Source organism: Mustela lutreola, chromosome 2 (genome assembly GCF_030435805.1).
Source record: "Mustela lutreola isolate mMusLut2 chromosome 2, mMusLut2.pri, whole genome shotgun sequence".
NCBI classification, from domain to species: Eukaryota; Metazoa; Chordata; class Mammalia; order Carnivora; family Mustelidae; genus Mustela; species Mustela lutreola.
The window spans coordinates 68,408,426-68,436,393 of NC_081291.1; positions in this window are offsets into that span (position 1 = coordinate 68,408,426).

Sequence of the window (27,968 nt, forward strand, 5' to 3'; positions counted from 1 at the left end):
AAGAAAAGACCCAGAGACAATGGCCTCTCCTGGAGACCTAATGGATATGGATCTAAACAAGATGTCAGAAATATACTTCAGGGTAACAGTTATGAGGACAATACCTAGGCTGGAGAAAACCATTAATGGCAAATAGAATCTCTAAGGGTAGAAATGAGAGCTGATCAGGGCAAATTTTAAAATGCTATAAATGAGATGCAGTGTAAATTAGATACTAACAAGTAAGGTATATGAGGCAGAAGAAAGAATTAGTGATCTAGAAGACAAACTGATAAAAAGGAAAGAACAGGAGAAGGCCTAGAACAAGCACCTTAAAATCCATGAAAACAGAATTAGAGAAATAAATGACACCATGAAATGTTCCAATGTCAGAATTATTGGGATCCCTGAGAGGGTGGAGAGAATAAGGACTAGAGGATATATTTGAGCAAATCACAGCTGGTAACTTCCCCAATGTGGGGAATAAGACAAGCATTTGCATCCAACAGGCAGAGAGAAGACCCTTCCCAAGATCAAGGAGAACAGAACAATATCCCAGCATGTAATAGTAAAACCTGTAAATCTCAGAACTGAGGAAACCATGTTAAGGGCAGTTAGGAAGAAGAGATTCTTTACAAACAGAGGGAAGAACATCGGAATAATGTCAGACCTGTCCAAAGAGACCTGGCAAGCCAGAAAGGGCTGACAAGACATATTCAGGGTACTAAATGAGAAGAATACGCAGCCAAAAAAACTTTATCCAGTAAGGCTGTCTTTTAGATCTGATGGAGAGATAAGGAGCTTCCAAGACCAGTAGAGACTGAAAGAATATGTGACCACTAAGCCGGCCCTGCAAGGAATAATTTAAAACAATTGAGTTCTTCTGGGAAACTCCACTTTTAGGCAGACAGGAGAGTTCAGGAAAAAAACTTAACAATGCCTTCAGCTCAAAATTAATGTTTGTGGCACAGTGGCATATTATGGACCCCTTTAAACCAAAGGGAAATAAAACTGCAAATAAATTGTTTTTGCTAATCAATTACTAGATTCAGAATGGGGTTATTATTCTGAGACTATAATGCATGTATTGAAAAAAAATAATGAGGTTGTTTTGTTATAAATAAGGATTGCTACCATGGAAAAGAAAATTGAGTATCTATGAGGTTAAATAAAAATTCTGTGGTTCTGAATTTGAATTTAAAGTATCACTATGAATAACTTTAATGCAAATAGATACATATGTAGACACACACACACACACACACACACACACTCATTCCCCAAATCTGCATACTGAAACAATAAACACAAAATAGGAGATGCATCTATGTGGTTAAGAAAATCTCTTTAGCCCTGATTCATAATTGGCTATATCATTATGAATCTCTTTAATATTTCTATGTATACATACACAGATATTCATATATACATATTCCTTAGCTCTAGCCACTACAACAGTGATCAAACTCCAGAGGACCCCAATTCTTTGGCATGAAATATGCAAGTAGGTTCAGAATATATTTTCATAGTAGGTAGCAAGAAAGCTCTCAAAGACTCTCTAAAGAGTCACAATGAAGAGGCTTCCCCTTGACAAAGATGGGCAATAAGGAATATGACTGCAGTGGATTGAAACACAAACCAAATATTTTTAAACTCGTAAATTCATAATGATATTTCAAACATAAAATAAACATTGGCCAATTTTAGAAGTTGCTAGGAAACATTACATGAAAAATTCATAGAGGGAAAAAAAATCAACCTTCATTCTGCCTCTTCTTTATGAACTATACCTCTAGGTTACCAAATAGTTAATGAGGGAATGTTCTCCCTTTGGAGGTATAAAGGAAGAAAAATTTTCCTTGACCCTTTTGGGATCTCTGGCTGTGTCTGTTTTCAGACTGACAAAGACAGATTAACAGGAAAAAAGTATATACATTTATTTAGTCTAAGTTTTATGTGACAGAGGAGCCTTCATAAGGAAATGAAGACCAAAAGAATCAGGTAGCTCTAAGTATATTAACACTAGGTTGGATGAGAATGGACAGTTCTTGTAGAAATATGATAGGTTATGTGAGATAAAGGTAAGAAACTGGGGAAAACTTCAGCAAGGTCTGTTTATTAGGATTTTTCTGGGAATCCTTTTTTTCTTCAGAGATAAAAGGGTTCTTCTTTCCTCTGGGTATAGAGAAGGCACATCTCACATGAGGATTTTCTGACCTATTTCAGGGAAGAATGGTGGGTGAATGGCAGAGTGACCTTTCTAATTCTGCCATTTTTTTTTTAAACTCAAATATGCCAAGGTACCATAATTAATACACCAAAGTACCATATTTTGGGGTAGCATATCCATCAGAAGTGATCCAGCTAATAAATGAAGAGAGAATGATAGAATTAGAGTAGCCACACTAGAAATCTATAATTCATAAGGAATCCTAGCAAAAAGGCTGTTAAAACTCCTAAGAAAATACATTATACCATCAATAAAGCAGTTTTTTTTAAAGCCCAAATCTAATTCTAGTGAAAATTCTAACTTGAGCCTCAATTTACAGGTAAGGTGTCACATGGTACCACAGTGATACAATCAGTGAAATCTTGACTATAGTACATTCTGTAGGACATCAAGCTATTTTCTTCAATATACATTGAAAGAAACAAGAATAAAAATATGGAGGAAACTGTAGATTAAAAAAGATATTGGAAACATATCAACCAATTACAATGCATGTCCTAATTCAGGCAAACAAACTGATCTAATTAATTAATTATACAATTATGGAAATTTAAACATAGGCTGGATATTTGGTTATACTGGGAACTTTTTGTGCCATAGATCTTATGATTTGAGAATGAGAACTGAGAGATAAAGTAATTTTCTGTTACTCAACATGAGAATAGAACCCAGGGTTTAGAATAGGAGTTAGGCCTATGTTCCACTGATAGAGGTTTTAGACTTACTCTCCATGTGTTTTTTAGTAACTGACTTTATGTTTTTAGTTTTTATTTCTTATTCTGCATGTTTCTTTACCTATGATTGTTTTAAATTGATTGTATTATTATAACAGTCTTTTGCAAGGTGAACTGTTTTGAAAGTAACAAAATTCTTTTACTTAGGAAAAGGCAGCACCTTTCTCTTTTTCTGACTCTGTCCCCCAGGTTCAATTGTTTGCATTAAGCTTTTTACCTCCTCTTATGACTTGCTGTGGAAATCTAGATCAACATCTTTTTAGAGATGATCAACATCTTTTTTAAAAAAGGTGAGAAAACACTCTTTTTCAGAGCACAATTTTAACTAAGATAAATACAGCATAGGTTTTTATCAAATACTATAGAAAACAGTTAAGGGAGAATTTGCCATGAACAAGAACAGAATAACAGGGTAGATTTAGCTTAATAATGTTAATGTATTCTCCTTGTCTGTTTAGGTTTCTATAAATAACACACACAGGCACAAGGCACATCCTTCATGATTAGTTTCTCCCTCTTGACTTAGTTCATCAGTTGGTGCCATCAGGCTCTTTTGAAAGTCATTACTCCTGATTAAGAGAAATGAGATGGTTCTCTCTCAGAGGGCTTACAGAGCTGGCAAGAAGGTTGGAAAGGCCAACTTTGCCAGGCTCCTTAGTGTATGCAGAGCAGGTGGGGCATTCCTATGAGATAAATAGAGACCCAGATTTCCAAATGTGTAATAGAGCCACAACTGTCATTTGAAGCCTGGAATGGGGCTTCTGTAAAGGAATTTGGCCATGCTGAAGCCACTGTGCTCTCTGGTCCCGTGTGTGTGTGTGTGTGTGTGTGTATGTGTGTGTGTGTGTGTGTGTGTGTGTGGTGTGTACATGCCTGTGCACAGACTCTGTACTCATGTTCCTAAATCAGATGATAATCTCCTACTCTAGGATTCTGCTTATCTTCTCACATTCTTCCAATGCACATGCAAATGTGTACCTGAAAGCAACCTGAGTCTTGCCCAAGGAAGGTAAGGGCTAACACTAATTAAAAGCCTCCAAACAGAATAGGGAGATGAAGGAAGGAGAATGGTTGGTAACTGAATTTAAGATTCATAGGCTGAATTATCTGAAAGACAGGTCAAAAATGCTTCAATTAAATTGGTATTGGTCTTTGAGACCAGTCAAGAACTATTCTATTCTCTACTTTGTTCCAAATTCAGGCAGAGCTACCAATTCAAAGAAATAACAGCACAGAAAATGAAATGAGAGAAGGATGGACAGCAGTATATTACAAAAGGAAGGGGCCAACTTCCCAGCTTTGTAGTGGTTCAGGGGGAAATTTAATCATGCTTCCTTTGGCATATTTGCAAGAGAATATTTTTTATACTGAAAGCCTTTGAGCATACCTTCCACTAGAAAAAAATGTTACTTAATGTAATATCAATTTAATAATACTTAACAGTTTAATAACAAGAAGGACAAAAAGAGAAGTAGAAGAAAACAATGGAAGAAAAAAAGACAGTGTAGGTGTTACAACTTCCAGGTTATCTATTTCCTAGGAAAAGCCTTTAAAAAAAGGAATTTCTGGTCTTAGTTATTTGCTTTCTCTTTATAAAATTTTTTTGAAAGCTAGAACTGGTGTGCGTCCCCATCTCCTATTACGGGCATGGTTTCTGCATATGGAATTGAATTATTAATAAGAATTTCACACTTCTAATGAGGACCCACTGTCTTCTTTGGGTCAGTACATTTTTATCATTTTTAAAAGACTATTAATCACATTTGCCAAATTACTATTTGATTTGATATATAGCTTAAAAAAACAACAAAAAAAACCCCTGTGGGACTAATATTTGGAACTAATTTTAGACTCACAGAAAATCCACAGGAAAAAGTACAGAGAGTTCCCATGAAGCCTTTATTTTCCTTGTGTTATCATCTTGTATGCCTAAAGTACAGTGATCAAAATTAGAAAATTAAATTTTATACAATACTATTAACTAAATTACAGAGCTTGTTCAAATAAATAAAACTAGAAATGATAAAAAAAAGAAATATGCAGGTTTTAAAAAATGATGTAAATAGCAACAGATTAGTCCTAGCGGGTGAGATTTAGTAAACCAGAAGGGAGATAATAAGAAATCATACACACTCTATCATAGAAAAAGCAAAAGGTAAAAACACAGACAAGAGGGTAAGATATAAGAATTCCAAGACTGCATCTAATAGACATTTCACTGGATCTCCAAATGTAGATGAGAAAGAGAAAAGGCAACATTTGCAGAAAGACCAGCTGAGAATTTTCCAAATGTGTTGAAAGACAACAAAACCCAAATACAATAAAAAATAAATCTGTACCAAGCTACCTGTTCTTGACCTGGTAAAGCAAAATAACACAAAGACAAAGAGAATATATTGACAACAGGAAGAGGAATAAGACCAACTTGAGAAGGACTGTCTGAATAACTTCTCAATAGCAACTACAAGAATTAGAAGACAAAAGGTTACCTCCAAAATGCTGAAGCAAAGTTAGTGAAACCTGGACTCTAATACTTAGAGAAAAGAAACTGCATGAATGGAAGTCAGATACAAACATTTACCATAAACAGATTGAAGGAATTTGTTACTAGCAGATCCTCACAAAAGGAAATCCTAAAGAATGCAATACAATAGAAGAAAATGAACACAGACATAAGTTCTGAAAAGCCAAAAGGAAATAAAAGAAGAGAAAGTGGCAAATGTATGGGAAAATGAAAATGAACATAAAACATATAAAATAGTAATACTTAGGAAAAATGTCTATTCATTTCTTCTGCCCATTTTTTAACTGGATTACTTGTTGAGTTTTAGAAGTTCTTTATACATTTTAGATACTAACCCATTATCAGATATATCATTTGCAAGTATCTTCTCCAATTCCATAGGCTGCCTTTTAGTTTTATTGATGGTTTCCTTCACTGTGCAGAAGCCTTTTATCTGATTAAATCCCAGTAGTTTATTTTTGTCTTTGATTTCCTTGACTTGGGAGGTATATCTACTAAGTTGCAACAGCTAATGTCAGAGTGGTTACTACCTGTGTTCTCTAGGATTTTAAAGATTTCTTGTCCCACATTTAGATCTTTCATACATTTTGAATTTACTTTTGTGTAAAGTGTAAGAAAGTGGTCCAGTTTCATTTTTTTTTAAGATTTTATTTATTTGACAGAAATCACAAGCAGGCAGAGAGGCAGGCGGGGGTGGCGGGGGTGGAAGCAGGCTCTCTGCTGAGCAGGGATCCCCATGTGGGGCTCTATCCCAGGACCCTGAGATCATGACCTGAGCTGAAGGCAGGCGCCTCTCCAGTTTCATTCTTTTGCATGTTGCTGTCCAGTTTTCCTAACACCATTTGTTGAAGATACTGTCTACCCCCCCCCACCATTGGATATTCTTTCCTGCTTTGCTAAAGATTAATTGACCTTTAGTTGTGGGTTCCTTTTGGGTTTTCTATTCAGTTCCATTACTCTATATATCTATTTTTGTGCTAATAGCATATTGTCTTGATCACTACAACTTAGTAATATAACTTGAAGTCCAGAATTGTATGTCTCTAGCTTTGCTTTTCTTTTTCAAGATTGCTTTGGGTATTTGGGGTCTTTTGTGTTTCCACATAAATTTTAGGATTGTTTGTTATAGTTCTGTGAAAAATGCTAGTGGTGTTTTGATAGGGATTGCATTACATGTGTAGATGGTGTTACTAGGTATTTACCCAAAGGATACAAAAAATACTAATTCAAAGGAATACATGCACCCCAAAGTTTATAGCAGCATTATCAATAATAGTCAAATTATGGAGAGAGCCCAAATGTCCCTTGATCAATGAGTGGATAAAGCAGAGGTAGTATATGTATAAAATGGAACATTGCTCACCCATAAAAAGAATGAAATCCTGCCATTTACAATGAGATAGATGGAACTAGAGAGTATTATGCAAGCAAAATAAGTCAGAGAAAAAAAATACCATATGATTTCACTGATATGTGGAATTTAAGAAATAAAATAAATGAACATGGGAAAGGGAAGAGTGGAAAATCAAGATATAGACTCAACTATAGAGAACAAATTGATGATTACTGGAGAGAGGTAAGTTGGGGATAGGTTAACTAAGTGGTGGGGATTCTGGAGTCAACTTGTGATGAGCACCGGGTGTTGTGTAGAAGTGATAAACCACTAAATTCTACAGCTAAAATTAATATAGCACTGTATTTTAACTATTTAAGTTTACTGCAATTTAAGTAAAAATCTAGAAAGAAAAAAAATGCTAAAACTAATGTCTAGTGGAGATCATAAGTCAAAAAATACAGTTGACTAAAATTCCCAGAAAAAATAATAAAAAGAATTGGGAGGTGAGAAATTGGTGTTTACATTGTAATATCTGGCAGGATGATAATGGTTTTGATTCTCTTCAGATATGGGACTCCCTGCTTCACTCTACATGAAAACCAATTCCAGGTTAATGGAAGACCTGTATCTGAAGGTTTCTATAAAAAATATAGAAGAAAGTCTTTGTGGCATTGAGATGTAGAAAGAAAGACACTGAAATGTTTAATCATGAATGAAAGATGATAAATTTAACTTTAGAACATTTGAAACCCATTATTCCAAAGATACAATGAAAATATAAGCTAGTAAGTGGGGAGAAAGCACGTGCCATTAAATAACTGAGGAAGGACAAGTATCTAGAATAATGATAGAACTCCTACAACTCCGTGAGGAAAAGGCAGGCCACAAGATACAAAACAAAACAATAAATAAACAAATAAAATGTCAAAAACTTAAAGAGATATTTTCATGAATGAGAAACCTAAATGCCAAGAAACAAATAAATAAAAGATGCCCAAACTTATTTGTAGGCAGGAAGAAATCACAACGGAATACAACTTCACACATACCAGGGTATCTAAAATAAACAAAAACTGTTATTGATATTAGTAACGATGAACTAGCATACCACATAAATTCATACTTTTACTTTGGAAATTTGCTTGGCAGTGTTTATATGTATATACTTTGTTACTCAATAATTCCAGTGTTGGATATATACTCCACAGTAATGTTCACTAAATGTTTATCAAAATGCATGCACAAAATGTTCATAGAGGTTTGGTTTGAAATAGGCAAAAGCTGGAAACAACTCAAATATCTATCAATAGTAACAGGAATCAATGAATTGTGATGTATTTGTGAATGAAATTTTGTACAACAATAAAAATAAATTGGTATTTTTATCCAAGAACATGAAAGCATCTTATGTTTATAATGCTGGCCAAGAAAACAAAATATGCTACAAAAGAGTATAAGAAATAGGATTTCATTTTGTAAATTTCAAAAACAAACAAAACATAAATGTATTGCTTATGGATATAAAGACTAGCAGTAAAAATATCTTTAAAAAATAAGAGAGTAATTGGTATAAATTCACAATTATGATTATCTCCTGGGGTGGTGGATAGCAAGTTGTAAGGCATAGACAAAATACTTTTGACACACCAATAATATCTTTGAACACTGGGTGGTAGTTACATGAATTTTTTGCTTTGCTATCATTTGTTCAATGTATATACTCATTTTATGCACTTTTTGTATATTTTCTTCTTTACAAAACAAGACAAAGTATCTTAACAATCTGAAATTAGATGTAATAAAATGATTCTTGAATTTTTGGACAACAACCTAAGGAGAAAAGATTTTGAGAGGAGCAGGCTGGCTAGGTACAAAATGTGGGAGTTTTTGCTGAGAAAAACAGATATAATTATATAAAATTTCTTTATGCTTTGTGAATAAATAAGTGAGGCATAAAAATAAGTGAATTTTACTTTACCAAAAACCATTCACAATTTTTTTTTCATGAGGGAACTTTCATTGTCTAGTGGAGGGAATAACAGAACTGATTTTAAAACTGGAGGGAAGAGGGGCTTAAATCTCTCTACATACTTGCAGGAGTATGCACATGAATAACTTAACTTTATGGAGCCAGTTTCTTCCTTCCTAAAATTTGGATAATGTAATTTCTTTCAAATACAAGTTTTGAGGATTTAGAAAGTTCCTATTTAAAGTTATGCCTTATGATTGACATCTAATAGTGATAACTACAATAATGTGATGATATTTGTATTTCTGTTTAGTGGCAGATAATATAAAGAGCTGTCATTCTCGGAGATACTCTCCAAAAACTTCCAAGAGAGGAAGGGAATAACAGAATAGTGGTGCTTACATTGCTGCATTGTAGGAAAGGGTAATTGGGGTCTTATGAACAGTTTCCTTGATACTAGAGAACACTTCAAAGTGGTGTAACTGAACCTCAAATCTGGGTTGGTGTGCCCAATGTGCAGTGAGACAATCTCTGAGTCATCAGGTTTGAAGCAGAAAAAACTTGTATAATCAGGAGGGCAGCCCAACAAAAGGCAGGGGATTAACCCTCAAATCTACCTTTCTTTCCTTTTGAGCCAAAGAACAGTTTGTATATGATTAGCAATTATGTGGGAATTAGGGAAGGAAACTGATGGGTTCTGGACATTTCTGAGGGGGTCTTCAAATTTCTCTAGGTTATGCAATGCCCTTGGCCTCTTAGAGCCATCAGGGTCCTGCTTCCTTACATGTTAATCTCACGTCTTATATCAGTTCTGTAAGACAGACCATATAAACTGGCATACCACCCATGGTCCCTATAATTAACTTCAGGAAAAAGGGAAGAGGACAGGGTTAGTCCTTCTTGTGAGGTAGTGAAAGAATGTGCCCATGTGCAGTATGGGAAGTTACTATGGAGGGAGAATCTAGTAAGGTTTAAGCAAATAAAGAAACAGGTACCTGGACTCATTGGGAAGAAGAATTTAATGAAGGAATTGTTTTCAAGAGTGTAAACAGTGAAGATAAATCAGAAGTAAAAATGAAGAAGCTTGGGGCTAGAAAGTGCTGGACAGTGAGGTAGTGGTTGCAGGAACCAGAGTATGAACTCTTGAGTGAGAGACCCACAATCCCACAGTTATCCTATGGAGAGGGAGTGAAGTAAAAAATACCCTGGCTTCATTCCCCTCTCCTCTTTCTATATCCTACTTGTGCTCCTCATTGTCAGGATTCAAGCTGAAGTGCAACAGCAAGGGAGTCTGCAGGGACACAGAGTGGGGCAAGGCGTAGAATGGGTGCAGAAGCAGTCACAGACTCACCAATACAGTAGAATCTTGAAAGAGTGATTGTCATGTAATAAACACTCAAAAAAATACCTATTATTTTCTGATGACATTTACTCTTTCCACTGTTATTTCATATCATTGTATGGAAACAGAAAGAATAGTAAATTATGACCTTGTGATGATTTTTCCCTTCCCCTGATTTATCTAGGAAATTCTCATTTATTGAAAACTGTATTGAAGTAATAACTTCTCGTGAACTCTTCTGTTGTCACCAAGACAAGATCAGAAGTTCCTTCTCTATTGTTCCATAGCACATCTCAAGTGGAACCTCTGGGTACCATGCACTATAATTAAATTTTCAAGTATATGCCTCCTCTGTGATTTGTGACTTCTGAAGGTCAGGTGAGTCATCCTCAGTTTATCCTGCAGAGAAAATCCCTTTGTCTGTCCAAGTATCAGTACTCCTGAGGGTAGAAGACCTCTTCCATCACTAGCAGAGGCCCAGGACAGTGATTGCTATATCAGGGTAAGCAAGATGCAGGAGGCCTAGGGTAGAGTAGAGAAGGGCCACCATTACCATTATAGTGGGAAATGCGTGGTATGGCATGTGAGGGAGTAGAAAGTAGCAATGAATATACACTTTGGAAAAACTCTTCCTGTGTGATTGAAGCCTGTATCTTCAAGGGCCAGTGTAGCCCATTTTCCATCTTGGATTTGTTGCCATGGTGATTAATGCACTGTCATTGTTCTTTATTGAATTAAATTCCTATTCTATGTAATTTCATGGTACATCCTCCATAATTGTAGTTTTTCCGAAAATATAAAATATATGTCATGTTTTAAGTTTTTGGTACATTCTTGCTTTTACTTTTTCCACTATATACAGCATTTTAAATGCTTTAATTGAAACATATAAAATTGACATGAATTTTCCCTTTACTACCTAACTTCAGAGCTACAATAATTCAATCACTACCCTTTCATTACTGAAAATTTGTCTGCTTCTGTGCAGCTGTTTTGAAAGCTCCCATTTAAAGAAGGACACTGAAAAAATGATGCCAACAGTGCAAAGATACAGTTTCTTGAAAATAGAAAGTGTATCTTCCTGTTTTTATGAATCTATCTATTCATTTTCATTTCATACATACAAAATTTGTAAATGTACTCAAAATACATGCTAATGTGTAAATGGTGGTTACTTTTATCGAGTTACTATCATCTACATTTTCTTTCTTTTGTTAAACTTAGACTTTGTAAGAAGAAAAAATACAATGCTATTTCATTTCTAACTGGTGACTACCTTCTAATGTTTACTATAGCATTTCTGAATGTCAGAATGGTGGCAGAAAACTGATAAAAACTAATCCAGCCCAAAAATCAACAGCAACAAAAAGAAGACAGTCAACATAGATCTACAATGTTGAGGAAATTTACATTTGTGTATTAAATTATCTTCCATTGAAAATACAGAAAAGGTGCATCAAATCTCATCTTGTTTAGGATTGGCGTGAATCAGAAAACCTCATTCTATTATGAGGAAATCTATTTTTGGAGTCAGCCACAACATTGTTCCTCTTTTCCTTCCCTCACTTGTGCCTTTCTCTTTTTATTCCTCATTTGGTGTGTTGCAGTAAGTCTTCAGAAACAATATATAAAGTAGTGTGCATAGAGGATTATAATTTTTCATATTTTTCATTGGATCAGGTGTCAGAGAAACAAACTAGAGGGGTGAAGGAGGTCCCTCAACTCCACCAACCAGAATGGTTGCATGTTAGGTGTGTGTGCATCAACTTGTCCCTTAGTTCAAGCGTGCTATACATTCTGAACCAACAGAAAAAGAATTGAGCCAGTGGTGGAGGATGTATTCTCTATGATGCTAATGTTAAACCTGAGAAAAATATCAGTCCTCATTTAAGTACTAATTTTTAAAACACTCTACATATATCTAAAAGTTACTGCAGAACAATCGATATGACTCATGATTCTGAAGACATGTTAGTTAAATGATAAACTGTGAGAGCCAGATTGCAATTTAATGTGAAAATTCAATATTATTACAATGCTGAAATCAGTCTCTGTTGTTGGACTGGCTTAATACGTCCCTTAATCTTTTCCTCCTAAGCCCAATTGCTCTGAGAAAGTTACCTTACACACTGTGTCTCGGGTTTCTAGTGTGAAAAATGTGGACAATTACAATACCTTCATTTTATACTTGTAGTGATTTTTATAAAGTTAATGGATATAAACACCTCAGTGTATAGTTAGCATGCAGGAGATTTTTATTATTTCTCAACAGTGACAAACAATGTTCTACAAGAACATATTACTCTGAAATACAAATGGAGCCACATAATATAAAGGAAAATATTTACAAGTAAAAATGCAAGAACTTTCTTCTAAACTTAATTTTGACTTAATGGAGAATCAAAGAGATATCAGTTAAAAATGAATGAATTACATGCAAGTCAAAATGGAGAGATTTTTGTAGAATAAAGGAAATAAAGGACAAAGAATCAATGAAAGAAAAGAACATCCACAATAAGTGGAGAACAGAAATCCAACTTATAGAAAACTAGAAAAACAAGACATTTTATATGGCAGGATCACAAAATTATTCAAAAATAGAATTGAAAAAGATTTTCAATTTGAAGAAAAATGTATGATGAATGAAAGAGATCACCAAACACCAGAAAAATTACTGAGAAAGAGTTACACCTAGATTATACCAGGTCAAATGCTTGATTTATAAAATTGAATTAAAAAACAACTGAAAGACTCTAAAGGAAATACAAATGCAATGTTGAACCTACATAGAATCATGGAAGTGACATTAGTGGAAAGACTGGTGTTTCATTAACAGAGTAATGGTTAATGTTTCATTAACAGAATTGCAGCAATGATTTTTTTTTTCTTTTGGGTTTTGATAGCTGTACTGTTTCATGTTCCATGGTTTTATAATATATTAATGCTAGAGGAATCTTAGTGAAGGGACTATGTATTATTTTTGCAATCTTTCTGTGTGTCTAAAGTTATTTTTTTTAAGTTGAAAAAAAAATGAAATAAAACCCAAGTATATGTTACTTTAAAAAAGCACACCATATCTAAAATGCTTTATAAAGGAGGCTTTCAGTTTAACAATGGTTGCTGAATCACAACCTTTAATACATCCTGCTTAAAGTATTATCAAAGGATGGAAAAAATGAAAGTTAATAAGAAATCTAAAAAATAAGGCTGATGACCAATTTATATGTTGGTTTCCACAAATATAAATTGCAATGGAAAAATATGGAAATAAGAATTTTATACTTAAAGATATAGAGAAGACATAGCAACCAATATATATGTGGATTATTTTGGATTCTGACTTTTGAAATAAGTAATGACCTCTATGAGACAAGTATCACTGAATAATGACTGGATATTTCATGATATTAAAAGATTACTATTAGGTCTAGCTGTGATAATAATATTAAAGTTATATTAACAAAAACAAGAGCAACAATACAATATTGAGATCTTACTTTTAGAGATCCATATAAAATATTTGTGGATGAAATACAAAAAAATTATTAAGGTAAGAATCTGGGAATCTTAGCTAAATGAAAAACTAAATTTATATAAAATTTTTCCTTTTGCCCTTTCTATTAATGCTGGACATCATCTTCTGATACTCACTAAAGGAAATGCTAAAAGTTGTCCTTTAATTTCAAAGAACTATCACTTGGAAGGAAAGAGTGAATGCAAGAATAATTAGAGACCAAATAAGCTAGTCACCATGTTGGTAAATCTAAAGACTACTGGACTGCTGCCACTGTTGTCAACAGTGTTGATGATGATGAATTTGGAGTTTTTTACAAAGACAGGAGAACTAAAACATGAAAAAAATGTGGAAAGAGTTGTGAGTTACAATTAGAATGCTCCAACTTTCTATATTGTTTGGGAGGATAATAAAGATATTAACTTGGGATATTGGATTTGGACTTAACATCACCTGTGAATTTTAAAAGTGTAAAGGTAACAAAAAGTAATAAAAAATATAATTTACAACTTAAAAATTACTAAAAGAAAACAGAAGGAAATATAGCAAAAACAAAAACAAAAAACAAAAACAAACTCACAAAACAATCAAATAATGTGAGAAAAGAAGTGAAGAAACATAAAAATATGGCAAATAGAAAACTTGCAGTATCATGGTATAAATTACTTCAAATATATCAGTATCTCAACAAGATATTGTATAGAATTGCCCATAACAGTGGTTAAAGCAACCACCATTTATTTGGCTCCTGATTCTAAAGGTGGTTAATTTAGGCTGGGTTGAGCTGGCATTTATACTGGTCTTGGTCCAGATGCCCATGCATTCATGGTAAGCTGAGGTCTGGTAGGTGATTCCATTCTGGGGTCTGGGCTGGATGTCATTTGTCTGTTTTCATTCTTCACATAGTTGCTCATCTTCTAGGAGGTAAATTGTGCTTGGTCATATGGCAGAGCCAGTTTTCCAGGACAGTGAGTGAAAACATTATGTCCCTATTGAGGTGTAGCCTTGGAATTGGCCCACCAGTATTCCCACTTAATTCCACTGATCACAGCAAGTATAGACAGCCCAGATTGAAGGGGTCAGGAAACAGACTCTCTTTTCATGGGAGTATGACATAGTCACGTTGCAAAGGGCATGGGCACAGGATGGGGAGAGTATTTACATATAAGTACTTGCAGTAAATATAAACGAACAAAACTCTTCCACTAAATGCTAGAGATTTGTAAATTATAAATTTGAAAATCAACTTCTTGATATAGAAGAGGTTAAATTAAGTTAGGATTAAACAAAAATATGAAAAAATAAAAAATGACAAGTAATGCAAAGAATTACTAATCAAAAAGAAGCTGTTGAGAGATAAGTCTTTAAGGCAGAGAGAATTTTTAAGGATTTGAGAGAGATATCTAATCATAAAAGGAAAACTTCAACCAAAATATATTATAGTTTTGAATCCATTTGTACCTAATATTATAAAACCAAGATAGGTAATGTAAAAATAAATAGAATTAATTAACTGATAATTAAACTGATGAGAACATTTGAATGACTAGTAATAGAATCACAAACAGAAAAATACCTTGTGAAACATTAGATATGGGAAAAGTAAAATAAATAAATCCTTCACAAAAAGAATCAGAATTCAGGGGAACCTTCAATAGAACAAGCGGCAAAAGTAAACAGATACTATTTTTTTTAATTTTTTATTTTTTATAAACATATATTTTTATCCCCAGGGGTACAGGTCTGTGAAACACCAGGTTTACACACTTCACTGAACTCACCAAAGCACATACCCTCCCCAATGTCCATAATCCCACCCCCTTCTCCTAAACCCCCTCCCCCCAGTAACCCTCAGTTTGTTTTGTGAGATTAAGAGTCGCTTATGGTTTGTCTCCCTCCCAATCCCATCTTGTTTCATTGATTCTTCTCCTACCCACTTAATCCCCCATGTTGCATCACCACTTCCTCATATCAGGGAGATCATATGATAGTTGTCTTTCTCTGCTTGACTTATTTCACTAAGCATGATACGCTCTAGTTCCATCCATGTTGTCGCAAATGGCAAGATTTCATTTCTTTTGATGGCTGCATAGTATTCCATTGTGTATATATACCACATCTTCTTGATCCATTCATCTGTTGATGGACATCTAGGTTCTTTCCATAGTTTGGCTATTGTGGACATTGCTGCTATAAACATTCGGGTGCATGTGCCCCTTTGGATCACTACGTTTGTATCTTTAGGGTTAATACCCAATAGTGCAATTGCTGGGTCATAGGGCAGTTCTATTTTCAACATTTTGAGGAACCTCCATGCTATTTTCCAGAGTGGCTGTACCAGCTTGCATTCCCACCAACAGTGTAGGAGAGTTCCCCTTTCTCTGCATCCTCGCCAGCATCTATCATTTCCTGACTTGTTGATTTTAGCTATTCTAACTGGTGTGAGGTGATATCTCATTGTGGTTTTGATTTGTATTTCCCTGATGCCGAGTGATATGGAGCACTTTTTCATGTGTCTGTTGGCCATCTGGATGTCTTTGCAGAAATGTCTGTTCATGTCTTCTGCCCATTTCTTGATTGGATTGTTTGTTCTTTGGGTGTTGAGTTTGCTAAGTTCTTTATAGATTTTGGACACTAGTCCTTTATCTGATATGTCGTTTGCAAATATCTTCTCCCATTCTGTCAGTTGTCTTTTGGTTTTGTTCACTGTTTCCTTTGCTGTGCAAAAGCTTTTGGTCTTGATGAAATCCTAATAGTTCATTTTTGCCCTTGCTTCCATTGCCTTTGGCGTTGTTCCTAGGAAGATATTGCTGCAGCTGAGGTCGAAGAGGTTGCTGCCTGTGTTCTCCTCAAGGATTTTGATGGATTCCTTTCGCACATTGAGGTCCTTGATCCATTTTGAGTCTATTTTTGTGTGTGGTGTAAGGAAATGGTCCAATTTCATTTTTCTGCATGCGGCTGTCCAATTTTCCCAGCACCATTTATTGAAGAGGCTGTCTTTTTTCCACTGGACATTCTTTCCTGTTTTCTCGAAGATGAGTTGGCTGTAGAGTTGAGGGTCTCTTTCTGAGCTCTCTATTCTGTTCCATTGATCTATGTGTCTGTTTTTGTGCCAGTACCATGCTGTCTTGATGATGACAGCTTTGTAATAGAGCTTGAAGTCTGGAATTGTGATGCCACCAACTTTGGCTTTCTTTTTCAATATCCCTTTGGCTATTCGAGGTCTTTTCTGGTTCCATATAAATTTTAGAATTATTTGTTCCATTTCTTTGAAAAAATGGATGGTACATTGATAGGAATTGCATTAAATTGTGTAGATTGTTTTAGGTAGCATAGACATTTTCACAATATTTATTCTTCCAACCCAGGAGCATGGAACATTTTTCCAATTCTTTGTGTCTTCCTCAATTTCTTTCATGAGTTCTTTATAGTTTTCTGAGTATAGATTCTGTGCCTCTTTGGTTAGGTTTTTTCCTAGGTATCCATGGTTTGGGGTGCAATTGTAAATGGGATTGACTCCTTAATTTCTCTTTCTTCTGTCTTGTTGTTGGTGTAGAGAAATGCAACTGATTTCTGTGTATTGATTTTATATCCTGACACTTTACTGAATTCCTGTATTAGTTCTAGCAGTTTTGGAGTGGAGTCTTTTGGGTTTTCCACATATAGTATCATATCATCTACGAAGAGTGATAATTTGACTTCTTCTTTGCCGATTTGGATGCCTTTAATTTCCTTTTGTTGTCTGATTGCTGAGGCTAGGACCTCTAGTACTATGTTGAATAGCAGTGGTGATAATGGACATCCCTGCCGTGTTCCTGACCTTAGCGGAAAAGCTTTCAGTTTTTCTCTATTGAGAATGATATTTGTGGTGGGTTTTTCATAGATGGCTTTAATGATATTGAGGTATGTGCCCTCTATCCCTACACTTTGAAGAGTTTTGATCAGGAAGGGATGCTGTACTTTGTCAAATGCTTTTTCAGCATCTATTAAGAGTATGATATGGTTTTTGTTCTTTCTTTTATTGATGTGTTGTATCACATTGACTGATTTGCAGATGTTGAACCGATCTTGCAGCCCTGGAATAAATCCCACTGGGTTGTAGTGAATAATCCTTTTAATGTACTGTTGAATCCTATTGGCTAGTATTTTGGTGATAATTTTCGCATCTGTGTTCATCAAGAATTTTGGTCTATAGCTCTCTTTTTTGATGGGATCCTTGTCTGGTTTGGGGATCAAGGTGATGCTGGCCTCATAAAATGAGTTTGGAAGTTTTCCTTCCATTTCTATATTTTGGAACAGTTTCAGGAGAACAGGAATTAGTTCTTCTTTAAATGTTTTGTAGAATTCCCCCAGGAAGCCATCTGGCCCTGGGCTTTTGTTTGTTTGGAGATTTTTAATGAATGTTTCAATCTCCATACTGGTTATGGGTCTGTTCAGGCTTTCTATTTCTTCCTGGTTCAGTTGTGGTAGTTTATATGTTTCCAGGAATGCATCTATTTCTTCCAAATTGTCAAATTTGTTGGTGTAGAGTTGCTCATAGTATGTTCTTATTATAGTTTGTATTTCTTTGGTGTGAGTTGTGATCTCTCCTCTTTCATTCATGATTTTATTTCTTGGGGTCCTTTATCTTTTCTTCTTGATAAGTCTGGCCAGGGGTTTATCAATTTTATTAATTCTTTCAAAGACCCAGCTCCTAGTTTTGTTGATTTGCTCTATTGTCTTTTTGGTTTCTATTTCATTGATTTCTGCTCTGATCTTTATGATTTCTCTTCTCCTGCTGGGCTTAGGGTTTCTTTCTTGTTCTTTCTCCAGCTCCTTTAGGTGTAGGGTTAGGTTGTGTACCTGAGACCTTTCTTGTTTCTTGAGTAAGGCTTGTACCGCTATATATTTTCCTCTCATGACTGCCTTTGTTGTGTCCCAGAGATTATGAACCATTGTATTTTCATTGTCATTTGTTTCCATGATTTTTTTCATTTCTTCTTTAATTTCCCGGTTGACCCATTCATTCTTTAGAAGGATGCTGTTTAGTCTCCATGTATTTGGGTTCTTTTCAATCTTCCTTTTGTGGTTGTGTTCTAGATTTAGAGAACTGTGGTCTGAAAATATGCAGGGAATGATCCTAATCTTTTGATACTGGTTGAGTCCTGATTTAGGACCGAGGATGTGATCTACTCTGGAGAATGTTCCATGTGCACTAGAGAAGAATGTGTATTCTGTTGTTTTGGGATGAAATGTTCTGAATATATCTGTGATGTCCATCTGGTCCAGTTTGTCGTTTAAGGCCCTTATTTCCTTGCTGATCTTTTGCTTGGATGACTGTCCATTTCAGTGAGGGGAGTGTTAAAGTCCCCTACTATTATTGTATTATTGTTGATGTGTTTCTTTGATTTTGTTATTAATTGGTTTATATAGTTGGCTCCTCCCACGTTGGAAGCGTAGATATTTAAAATTGCTAAATCTTCTTGTTGGACAGACCCTTTGAGTATGATATAGTGTCCTTCCTCATCTCTTATTATAGTATTTGGCTTAAAATCTAATTGATCTGATATAAGGATTGCCACTCTGCTTTCTTCTGATGTCCATTATCCTGGTAAATTCTTTTCCACCCCCTCACTTTAAATCTGGAGGTGTCTTCGGGCTTAAAATGAGTTTCTTGGAGGCAACATATAGATGGGTTTTGTTTTTTTATCCATTCTGATACCCTGTGTCTTTTGACAGGCGCATTTAGCCCGTTAACATTCAGGGTAACTATTGAGAGATATGAATTTAGTGCCATTGTATTGCCTGTAAGGTGACTGTTACTGTATATGGTCTCTGTTCCTTTCTGATCTACCACTTGTAGGCTCTCTCTTTGCTTAGAGGACCCCTTTCAAGATTTCCTGTAGAGCTGGTTTGGTGTTTGCAAATTCTTTCAGTTTTTGTTTGTCCTGAAAGCTTTTAATCTCTCCTTCTATTTTCAATGATAGCCTAGCTGGATATAGTATTCTTGGCTGCATGTTTTTCTCATTTAGTGCTCTGAAAATATCATGCCAGCTCTTTCTGGCCTGCCATGTCTCTGTGGATAAGTCAGCTGCCAATCTAATATTTTTACCATTGTATGTTACAGACTTCTTTTCCTGGGCTGCTTTCAGGATTTTCTCTTTGTCACTAACGCTTGTAAATTTTACTATTAGGTGACGGGGTATGGGCCTATTCTTATTGATTTTGAGGGGCGTTCTCTGAACCTCCTGAATTTTGATGCTTGTTCCCTTTGCCATATTGGGGAAATTCTCCCCAATAATTCTCTCCAGTATACCTTCTGCTCTCCTCTCTCTTTCTTCTTCATCTGGAATCCCAATTATTCTAATGTTGTTTCATCTTATGGTGTCACTTATCTCTCGAATTCTCCCCTCGTGGTGCAGTAGCTGTTTGTCCCTCTTTTGCTCAGCTTCTTTATTCTCTGTCATTTGGTCTTCTGTATCACTAATTCTTTCTTCTGCCTCATTTATCCTAGCAGTGAGAGCCTCCATTTTTTATTGCACCTCATTAATAGCTTTTTTGATTTCAACTTGGTTAGATTTTAGTTCTTTTATTTCTCCAGAAAGGGCTTTTATATCTCCCGAGAGGGTTTCTCTAATATCTTCCATGCCTTTTTCAAGCCCGGCTAGAACCTTGAGAATTGTCATTCTGAACTCTAGATCTGACATATTACCAATGCCGGTATTGATTAGGTCCCTAGCCTTCGGTACTGCCTCTTTTCTTTTTTTATGTTGAATTTTTCTGCCTTGTCATTTTGTCCAGATAATAATATATGAAGGAGCAAGTAAAATTCTAAAAGGGTGGCAACAACCTCAGGAAAATATGCTTTAACCAAATTAGCCGAGATCCCAAATCGTGAGTGGGGAGCAAGGGGATAAAAAGAGGTTCAAAAGGGAAGAAAGAAAAAAAAGGAAAAAAGAAAAAAAAAGAAAAGAAAAGAATTTAAAAAAAGAAAACAAATAATAAAAATATAAAAAGGAAAAAATATATATATTGGATAAACTAGTTAAAAAACGTTAAAAAAGAAAAAGGTAAAAGTTAAAAAAAAAATTTACCAGAAGGCGAGGAAAAAAAACAAAAAATGAAAAAGAATAAAATTAAATTAACTGCAAGACTAAAAAAAATCACAGGGAAAAAGCCATGTGTTCCGTGCTTTGCTTTCTCCTCCTCTGGAATTCTGCTGCTCTCCTTGGTATTGAAACCGTACTCCTTGGTAGGTGAACTTGGTCTCGGCTGGATTACTTGTTGATCTTCTGGGGGAGGGGCCTGGTGCAGTGATTCTCAAGTGTCTTTGCCCCAGGTGGAATTGCACAGCCCTTACCAGGGGCCAGGCTGAGTAATCCCCTCGGGTTTGCTTTCAGGAGCTTTTGTTCCCTGAGCGATTTCTGTAGAGTTCCGGAGGACGGGAATACAAATGGCGGCCTCCTGGTCTCCAGCCCGGAGGAGCCAAGAGCCCAGGGCCCCACTCCTCAGTGCGTCCTCAGAGAACAGCGCCCAGTTACTCCCGTCTGCCTGACCTACGGCCGCGCTCCGAGCTCACCGAGCCTGCGACCGGTTCAAGGTAACACTGAGATGTGAGCTTACTGTCTTCTCTGTCTCTGTAGCGGCTTTCCCATTCCATTACCCGCAAGCTCTGCGACACTCAGACATCCCTGATCCTTCTGTGACCCTGTGGGACCTGAGGCCACGCTGACCCCGTGTGGGCTTCGCCCTGGTTTAGCCTCTGGAGCGATGTCCCTCAGTGGAACAGACTTTTAAAAGTCTTGATTTTGTGCGCCGTTGCTCCGCCCGTTGCCGGGAGCCAGCCCCTCCCCCCGGGGTCTATCTTCCTGTCGCTTTGGATTCACTTCTCCGCTGGTCCTACCTTTCAGAAAGTGGTTGATTTTCTGTTTCCAGAATTGCTGTTCTTCTTCTCTTCGATCTGCCGATGGATTTTCAGGTGTTTGCAATCTTTAGATAAGCTAGCTAGCTGATCTCCGGCTAGCTGAAGTAGTCTCAGCCTGCTACTTCTCCGCCATCTTGACTCCTCCTCTAGTCAGTAAAAAGATACTTTTAATGGGTCAAAACTAAAACTGAATATTTCATGGGCATTATAGAGACCTAAGAAAATAACAGTAAGTAAAAACTTAAAGCTATAAGGAGAGTATGTCAATTAATTTAAAATAACATTATATTATAATATTTTTATCAAATTAGATAGAATCCAAAGCAAAATGTTGTAATTCCTGGATTATTGATGTGTTGAATAACTTTGCATAAAATTATTTTCAGAAACATAAAGTGGGAAATTTTAGAAGACCATTCTGTTGACAGATACAACAAAAAATCAACAATATAAGGATCAGGAAGATAAATTAGTTATGACATATATACCTTCATTAATGCAGGATACACACACATACTGTGCAGAAGCCTGTATAATCTGTACTCAGTGAAGTGATTTTTTGTTAAGGACTAGGTATTCTCAAAAAAGAAAAAAAAAAAAAAGGAAAAGAAAAAGACTAGGTATCCTCAATGTAATAAAAGAGCAGAAGTTAGCAGACTTGACAATTTAAGCTGAGTTTTCTAATGGGATTGAGATAACAACCATAGGTTTTAAGAGAGGAAATTCCAGAGATGGTGATGCTTCATTCACTACTCTTCAACTTTTGAGGAAGGTTATAGCTGTATTGTGGCAAGGATCATCCCAAACAAGTGCTTCTTCACTAGTCAAGCTTACCTTCCATGGGATATTTGGCAATGTCTGCAGACATTTTGGATTTCACATCACATAGGGTGATGTGGGTAGTTGTTATTGGTATCTAGTAGATAGAGGCCATAGATGATGCTAAACATCCTCCCATGCACAGGATAACCCACCACAACAAGAATTATCTGGCCTCAAATGTCAATAGCATCAAGGTTGAGAAACACTGATCTAAACCAATGTACTTAAAAGTCCTGGCACAAACTAGACTCTAATAGAATCTAATAGAAAGGATTTTGTCTAAGGTAGTAATGCTGAGAAAGAGAGGTTCACTATGTGTTTTCACCTACTTCGGGCACTTTTGAGAAAGCATATATCAAGCAACCTGTTCATGAAAAATGAATTCTCTTTGAAGACTACTCAATATATTCTATTTGCCTATTCTATCCAAGTGTGAAAGAATTTAAGAGGGTTTTGATCAAAGAGTATGAACCTTCAAAATTGAATTTCAGTCAGGTGGAGAGGAAAGTCTTAATAACATCTACTAGCAGTTCCAACTTTATAAATACACTTTTAGAAACCATTTGTTCATTCACCTATTCAGTATTTATGTTTCACATTTCTTCTGTGTGCACAGTCACATCTTTTGATGATAGAGATGATTAAGCTGAGACCTTTTTCCTCAGCTAAGTGAGAATTGGGAGAAATAAGGATGCAAATGTTGGCTAGGTCACTAAGCTAATCTCAGAAGCTTTTAAAATTCAAAATAAACCTGATTGATACAAAGCTGAACTGAACATACCATACCCATAAGGACTCAATCAGTTTGGAGAGCCAAATATTAAAAATTTAAACATGGGAAAGAAAAATCATGCATATTAAGCATTTTCTTAACATCATCTGTCACAGAAAGTCTCTGAATTAATCTTTACAGAAACTCAATGATATACGTATTATTAATTCATTTACAAATGACAAATCTGAGACTGAGAGTCTTTGAGTCACATGTCTTTGTTCACAGTATCTGGGAGGTAGTTTTGGGATTTGAATGCAAGTGTAGGGATTTGAATCCTAAGGTCAGTGGTGTGCCCACTACATCAAAGCTCAATATGATCTGCTCAGGAAAGGAGTAACTCTCTCCACACTTACACACCTGCTTTATGTATAAGTGAGCACCGTGGAGAATAGGGGCTTGGAACCTGTAAGGTGAAAGCAGAAGATAGGGAATCTCAGTTCCTGGGGTTGAAGAGAAACTGTGTATTCCCTGATGATGGACTATCCTGTCCTCTCCATGCCTTGTATTTCCTTTATAATGTCTTCTTTTTCTCGTGGATTATTCAGAAGTTTTAAAATTCCAATATTTCTTATTTTAAAATTTTAACTTTTAGTTATTGACTTCTAATTCAATTGCATTGCTGCCAGAAAATGTGATTTATATGATATGCTTCTTAAAATGTATTGTGAATTGATTTATGAACTAGGATATGACCAATTTTCATAAGTATTACATATATGCTTCTGAAGAATCTATAGTTTTAATTGTTTGGTATATATGTGCATTGTATGATTAGTTTTTTTTTTTTTTAAGGATTTTTATTTATTTATTTGACAGAGAGGCAGGTAGAGAAAGAGAGAGAAGCAAGCTCCCCGCTGATTGGAGAGCCCAATGCGGGACTCTATCCCAGGACCCTGAGATCGTGACCTGAACTAAAGGCAGAGGCTTAACCCACTGAGCCACCCAGGCGCTCCTGTGTGATTGTTTTTATGTAGTTCACCTATCAGTAATTAAAAGTGTGGTAAAATCTACATGATAGATATATCTTTCTCTTGTTCAATGATTTTTTTTCTTTATCTGTTATGATAAATAATTTAAATAAATTTTTAGAATTGTATGTTTTTTAGTGAACTGAACATTTTAATCACTGTGTAGTGCGGCAGCCATTAAAGTGGCCTCTCAGTTTTCTAGCTACAGGAAGTATAATTGACCTGTTACTCCAGCTGCTATATTCTGAAATTCATCACTGTGCTTATATGGAAGCCTCTCATTTCATGGACTGATCAGCCGAATACTGAGTGTGGCAGGGATGCAAAACAGCCCTATTCTTGGAAGATATGGAAGACATAAGCCAAAGTCTCCTGTAACAGGTGACTTTGGCTCAAGGACTCCCTGTCAGATTTACCAAACTTTTCTGAAAACTGCACCATATTCTAAGACTTTTCCTTTAATTTTTTTCATTTCGAATAGAATATGCCTCTTTTTAGATTTTACTCATATTTTTCCTGCTTAGTGTTTTGTGAGATTCCTGAATCTATATGTTTGGTATCTACCATTAATTTTGGAAAATTCTTGGACATTATTTGAAATACATTTTCTCTGTTCTTTCTTTGTTCTCCTAGTATTCTAATTATACATTTGTTACACCTTTTGATATTTTCCTTTAACACTTGGATGTTTTATCCTGGATTTTTTTTTGTTTCATTTTGTTTTTATTGTTTTAAATACTTATTTCTCTGTGCATTTCATTTTGGGAATTTTCTATTGATATATCTTAAAGAGCCTTGATTCTTTTTTTTTTTTTTAATTTTATTTATTTGACACAGAGAGACACAGCGAGAAAGGGAACACAAGCAGGGTTAGTGGGAGAGAGAGAAGCAGATTTCCAGATGAACAGGGAGCCCGATGTGGGTTTTGATCCCAGGACCCTAGGATCATAGCCTGACTTGAAGGCAGATGCTTAACAGCTGAGCCACCCAGGTGGCACAACCTTTGTTGTGCCCAGTCTACTTATGACCCCATCAGAGGCTTTTTTTTAAGTTTTATTTATTTACTTTAGAGAGACACAGAGAGAGAGAAAGCAGAGAGAGGGGAGGGTCAGAGGGATAGAATCTTCAAGCAGACTCCCAGCTGAGTGTGGAGCCTCACTGGAGGCTGGATCTCATGGGTCATGAGATCATGACCTGAGATGAAACCAAGAGTTTGACTCTTAACTGACTGAGCCACCCAGGCACCCCCTATCAGAGGCATTCTTAATTTTTGTTCTTTCATTTCTCACATTTCTCATGAATCTCTGTTAGTTTCCAACTTTACTACATTACTCATCTGTTCTTGCATGTTGAGTAGTTTTTCCATTAGGGTTTTTACCATATTAAACATAGTGATTATAAATTTTCTATATGATAATCCCAAATCTTCATAATATAGGAGTCTGGTTCTGATACTTGCTTTATTTCTTCAGACTCTGTTTTTCTTTTCTTTTAGCACTTTTTGTTGTTGTTCTTGAAAGTTGAAAGTGATTGTGATATTGTGATTTATAATAAGAAATGTATATTTTGGTCTTCATCCCTGTTCCTGGCCAGAGCTCCTAAAGCCGTTGTAATATTGTAAGCAATAGAGCTGCTAGAGGCATCTTTTGTTCTAATTGTTTTCTTTGTTTTTTTTTTTTTTTTAAGATTTTATTTATTTACTTGACAGACAGAGATCACAAGTAGGCAGAGAGGTAAGCAGAGAGAGAGGAAGAAGCAGGCTCCCCACGGAGCAGAGAGCCCAATGTGGGGCTCGATCTCAGGACCCTGGGACCATGACCTGAGCCAAAGACAGAGGCTTTAACCCACTGAGCCACCCAGGAGCCCCTGTTCTAATTGGTTTTTGATCTCACTTCCTGACACAGGGCTCCCAAATCCATGAGAATTTCCTAAGTGATAGGAATGTCTTGTCCTACAAGAAAATTCTTACTGGGCTCTTGCATAGCTTCAGAATGGGAGCTGCTTAAGAAACAGAACTTTCAGTCTGTTCAGTCAAGTAGAGGAGAGGGGCTGGAGATTGCATTAATAATTGATCATTACTAAGTGATGAAGTCTTTATGAAAGTCCCTGAAGTATGAATTTTGGAGAACTTCTGGATTGATAAAAACATTGAGATACTAAAGGCAGCATGCCTGGAGAAGGCATGGAAACTTGCACCCTTTTCTCTCTACCTTGCCCAATGTATCTCTTCCATCTGGCTGTTCCTAAATGATACCTTTTTAGAATAAACCAGTAAAAAAGTTTCTCTGAGTACTGTGAGCCATTCTAGAAAATTATCAAATCCAAGGAGGGGGTCAAGGGAACCCCAATTTATAGCTAGTCAGTCAAAAGTATAGGTGACAACCTAGGATTTGTGATTGGCACCTGAAGTGAGGACAGGCATGTGAGACTGATCTCTTCAGCCATGGAATCTGATACTAACTCCAGTTAGAGTGTCAGAACTGAATTGTAGGGTACCTGGCTGGTATTAGAGGATCAGTCAGTATGGGGGGAAAACCCACATTTGGTAGCCGGAAGTATTGACAGTAGATAGAAGAAAAGGTCATTTCATTTTCCTTTCTTTTTTTTTTTTTTTTCATTTTTCTTTCAAGGATGTATTGGGTAACAAGAAGTGAGGTAAATAGATTGTGTGTTAACCTAACTAGAAGTTGACTGTATTTAACATTTCCTGTAACTGTTGGTGCCAGAAGCTTCAGTTTTCTTCAGTCTTTGTTTTCGTTTGTTTGTTTTGTTTTCTTGTTTTTTTTTTTTTTTTTTTTTTTTTTTTTTCTGCTCTGTTGCCTTTGGTTTCCCTAACAACTTGTTAAATGGAATCTGTGTTTTCAGCTTTTTCAGTTTTAATTCACTATTATCATATTGGATCCCTGTTGATGTGTTGGTAAGTTGTAAGGAGGGGGAAGCATTCTATAATCTTACAATTAAATCTCAGTCTTTTAGTGGGTCTGTGTCCCAGGACTATGACCTTTATAAGTGTGTCACAGATTTTTTTTTTTTTTTTTACTTCTCTTTTAAAGTAAGTCAGGAACTCTCCTGGGCACTGGAGTGGGATAATAACTCTTCCCCTAGTGCAAAATAAGGATGTGGCTGTCTTTTCCCTTGGGGAGTAGACCTTTGTTATGGAGAATGCTCTCCACAATATTTCAAAATGTTAACTCTTCTTCTTCATCTGCTAGAAACACCAGATTTTTCTCAACTCTATGTCATGAGAACTTGGCAGTGCTTCTGAAAAAAAAAAATTTTATAAAAACTGTTGAGGTCTTCCTGAAGACTAGTACCCCCCTGAGCTACTCCGAATTGAACCTCCAACAATTTATTGAAATAACTATTTAAGATTTCCTATCGGTTTATAGCTCTGAATACTTCTGGTCCACGTAAGCTGAAATTTAGTGTGATTCTCTGTTTCAGCTGAAGCTTTCTGTGTTCGCCTATCTTTCAAGATATCAGGGTGGCACTTCGTCATATGACTTCAATTCTCTGATGGATCTGAGCAAAGTTATTTTCAGTTTTTTCAACTTTTTTTGTGTTCTAAGGATGGGAGTAATAATTTCCAAGCTCTTTCTTTACATATTGGAACTGAATGAAAGCTGAAGCTCTTACTTTTGAAGTACTTTCACTTGAGAAGAACTAAAAGAACTATATGTATATTAACTCTTGGCTTCTTCATTGATTTGGTTCAAATCTCATTATTTTGGCTGATATAATTAATAAATTGTAGCTTTTTTAAAAGATGGTTATTTTATAATTTTATCTTAGAGAAAGAGCGTTAGAGGAGCCAATTTACTTTGAAAGAGAAAAAAAAAGGGAAGGAAGAAAAAAAGCACTGAGCAGTGTTT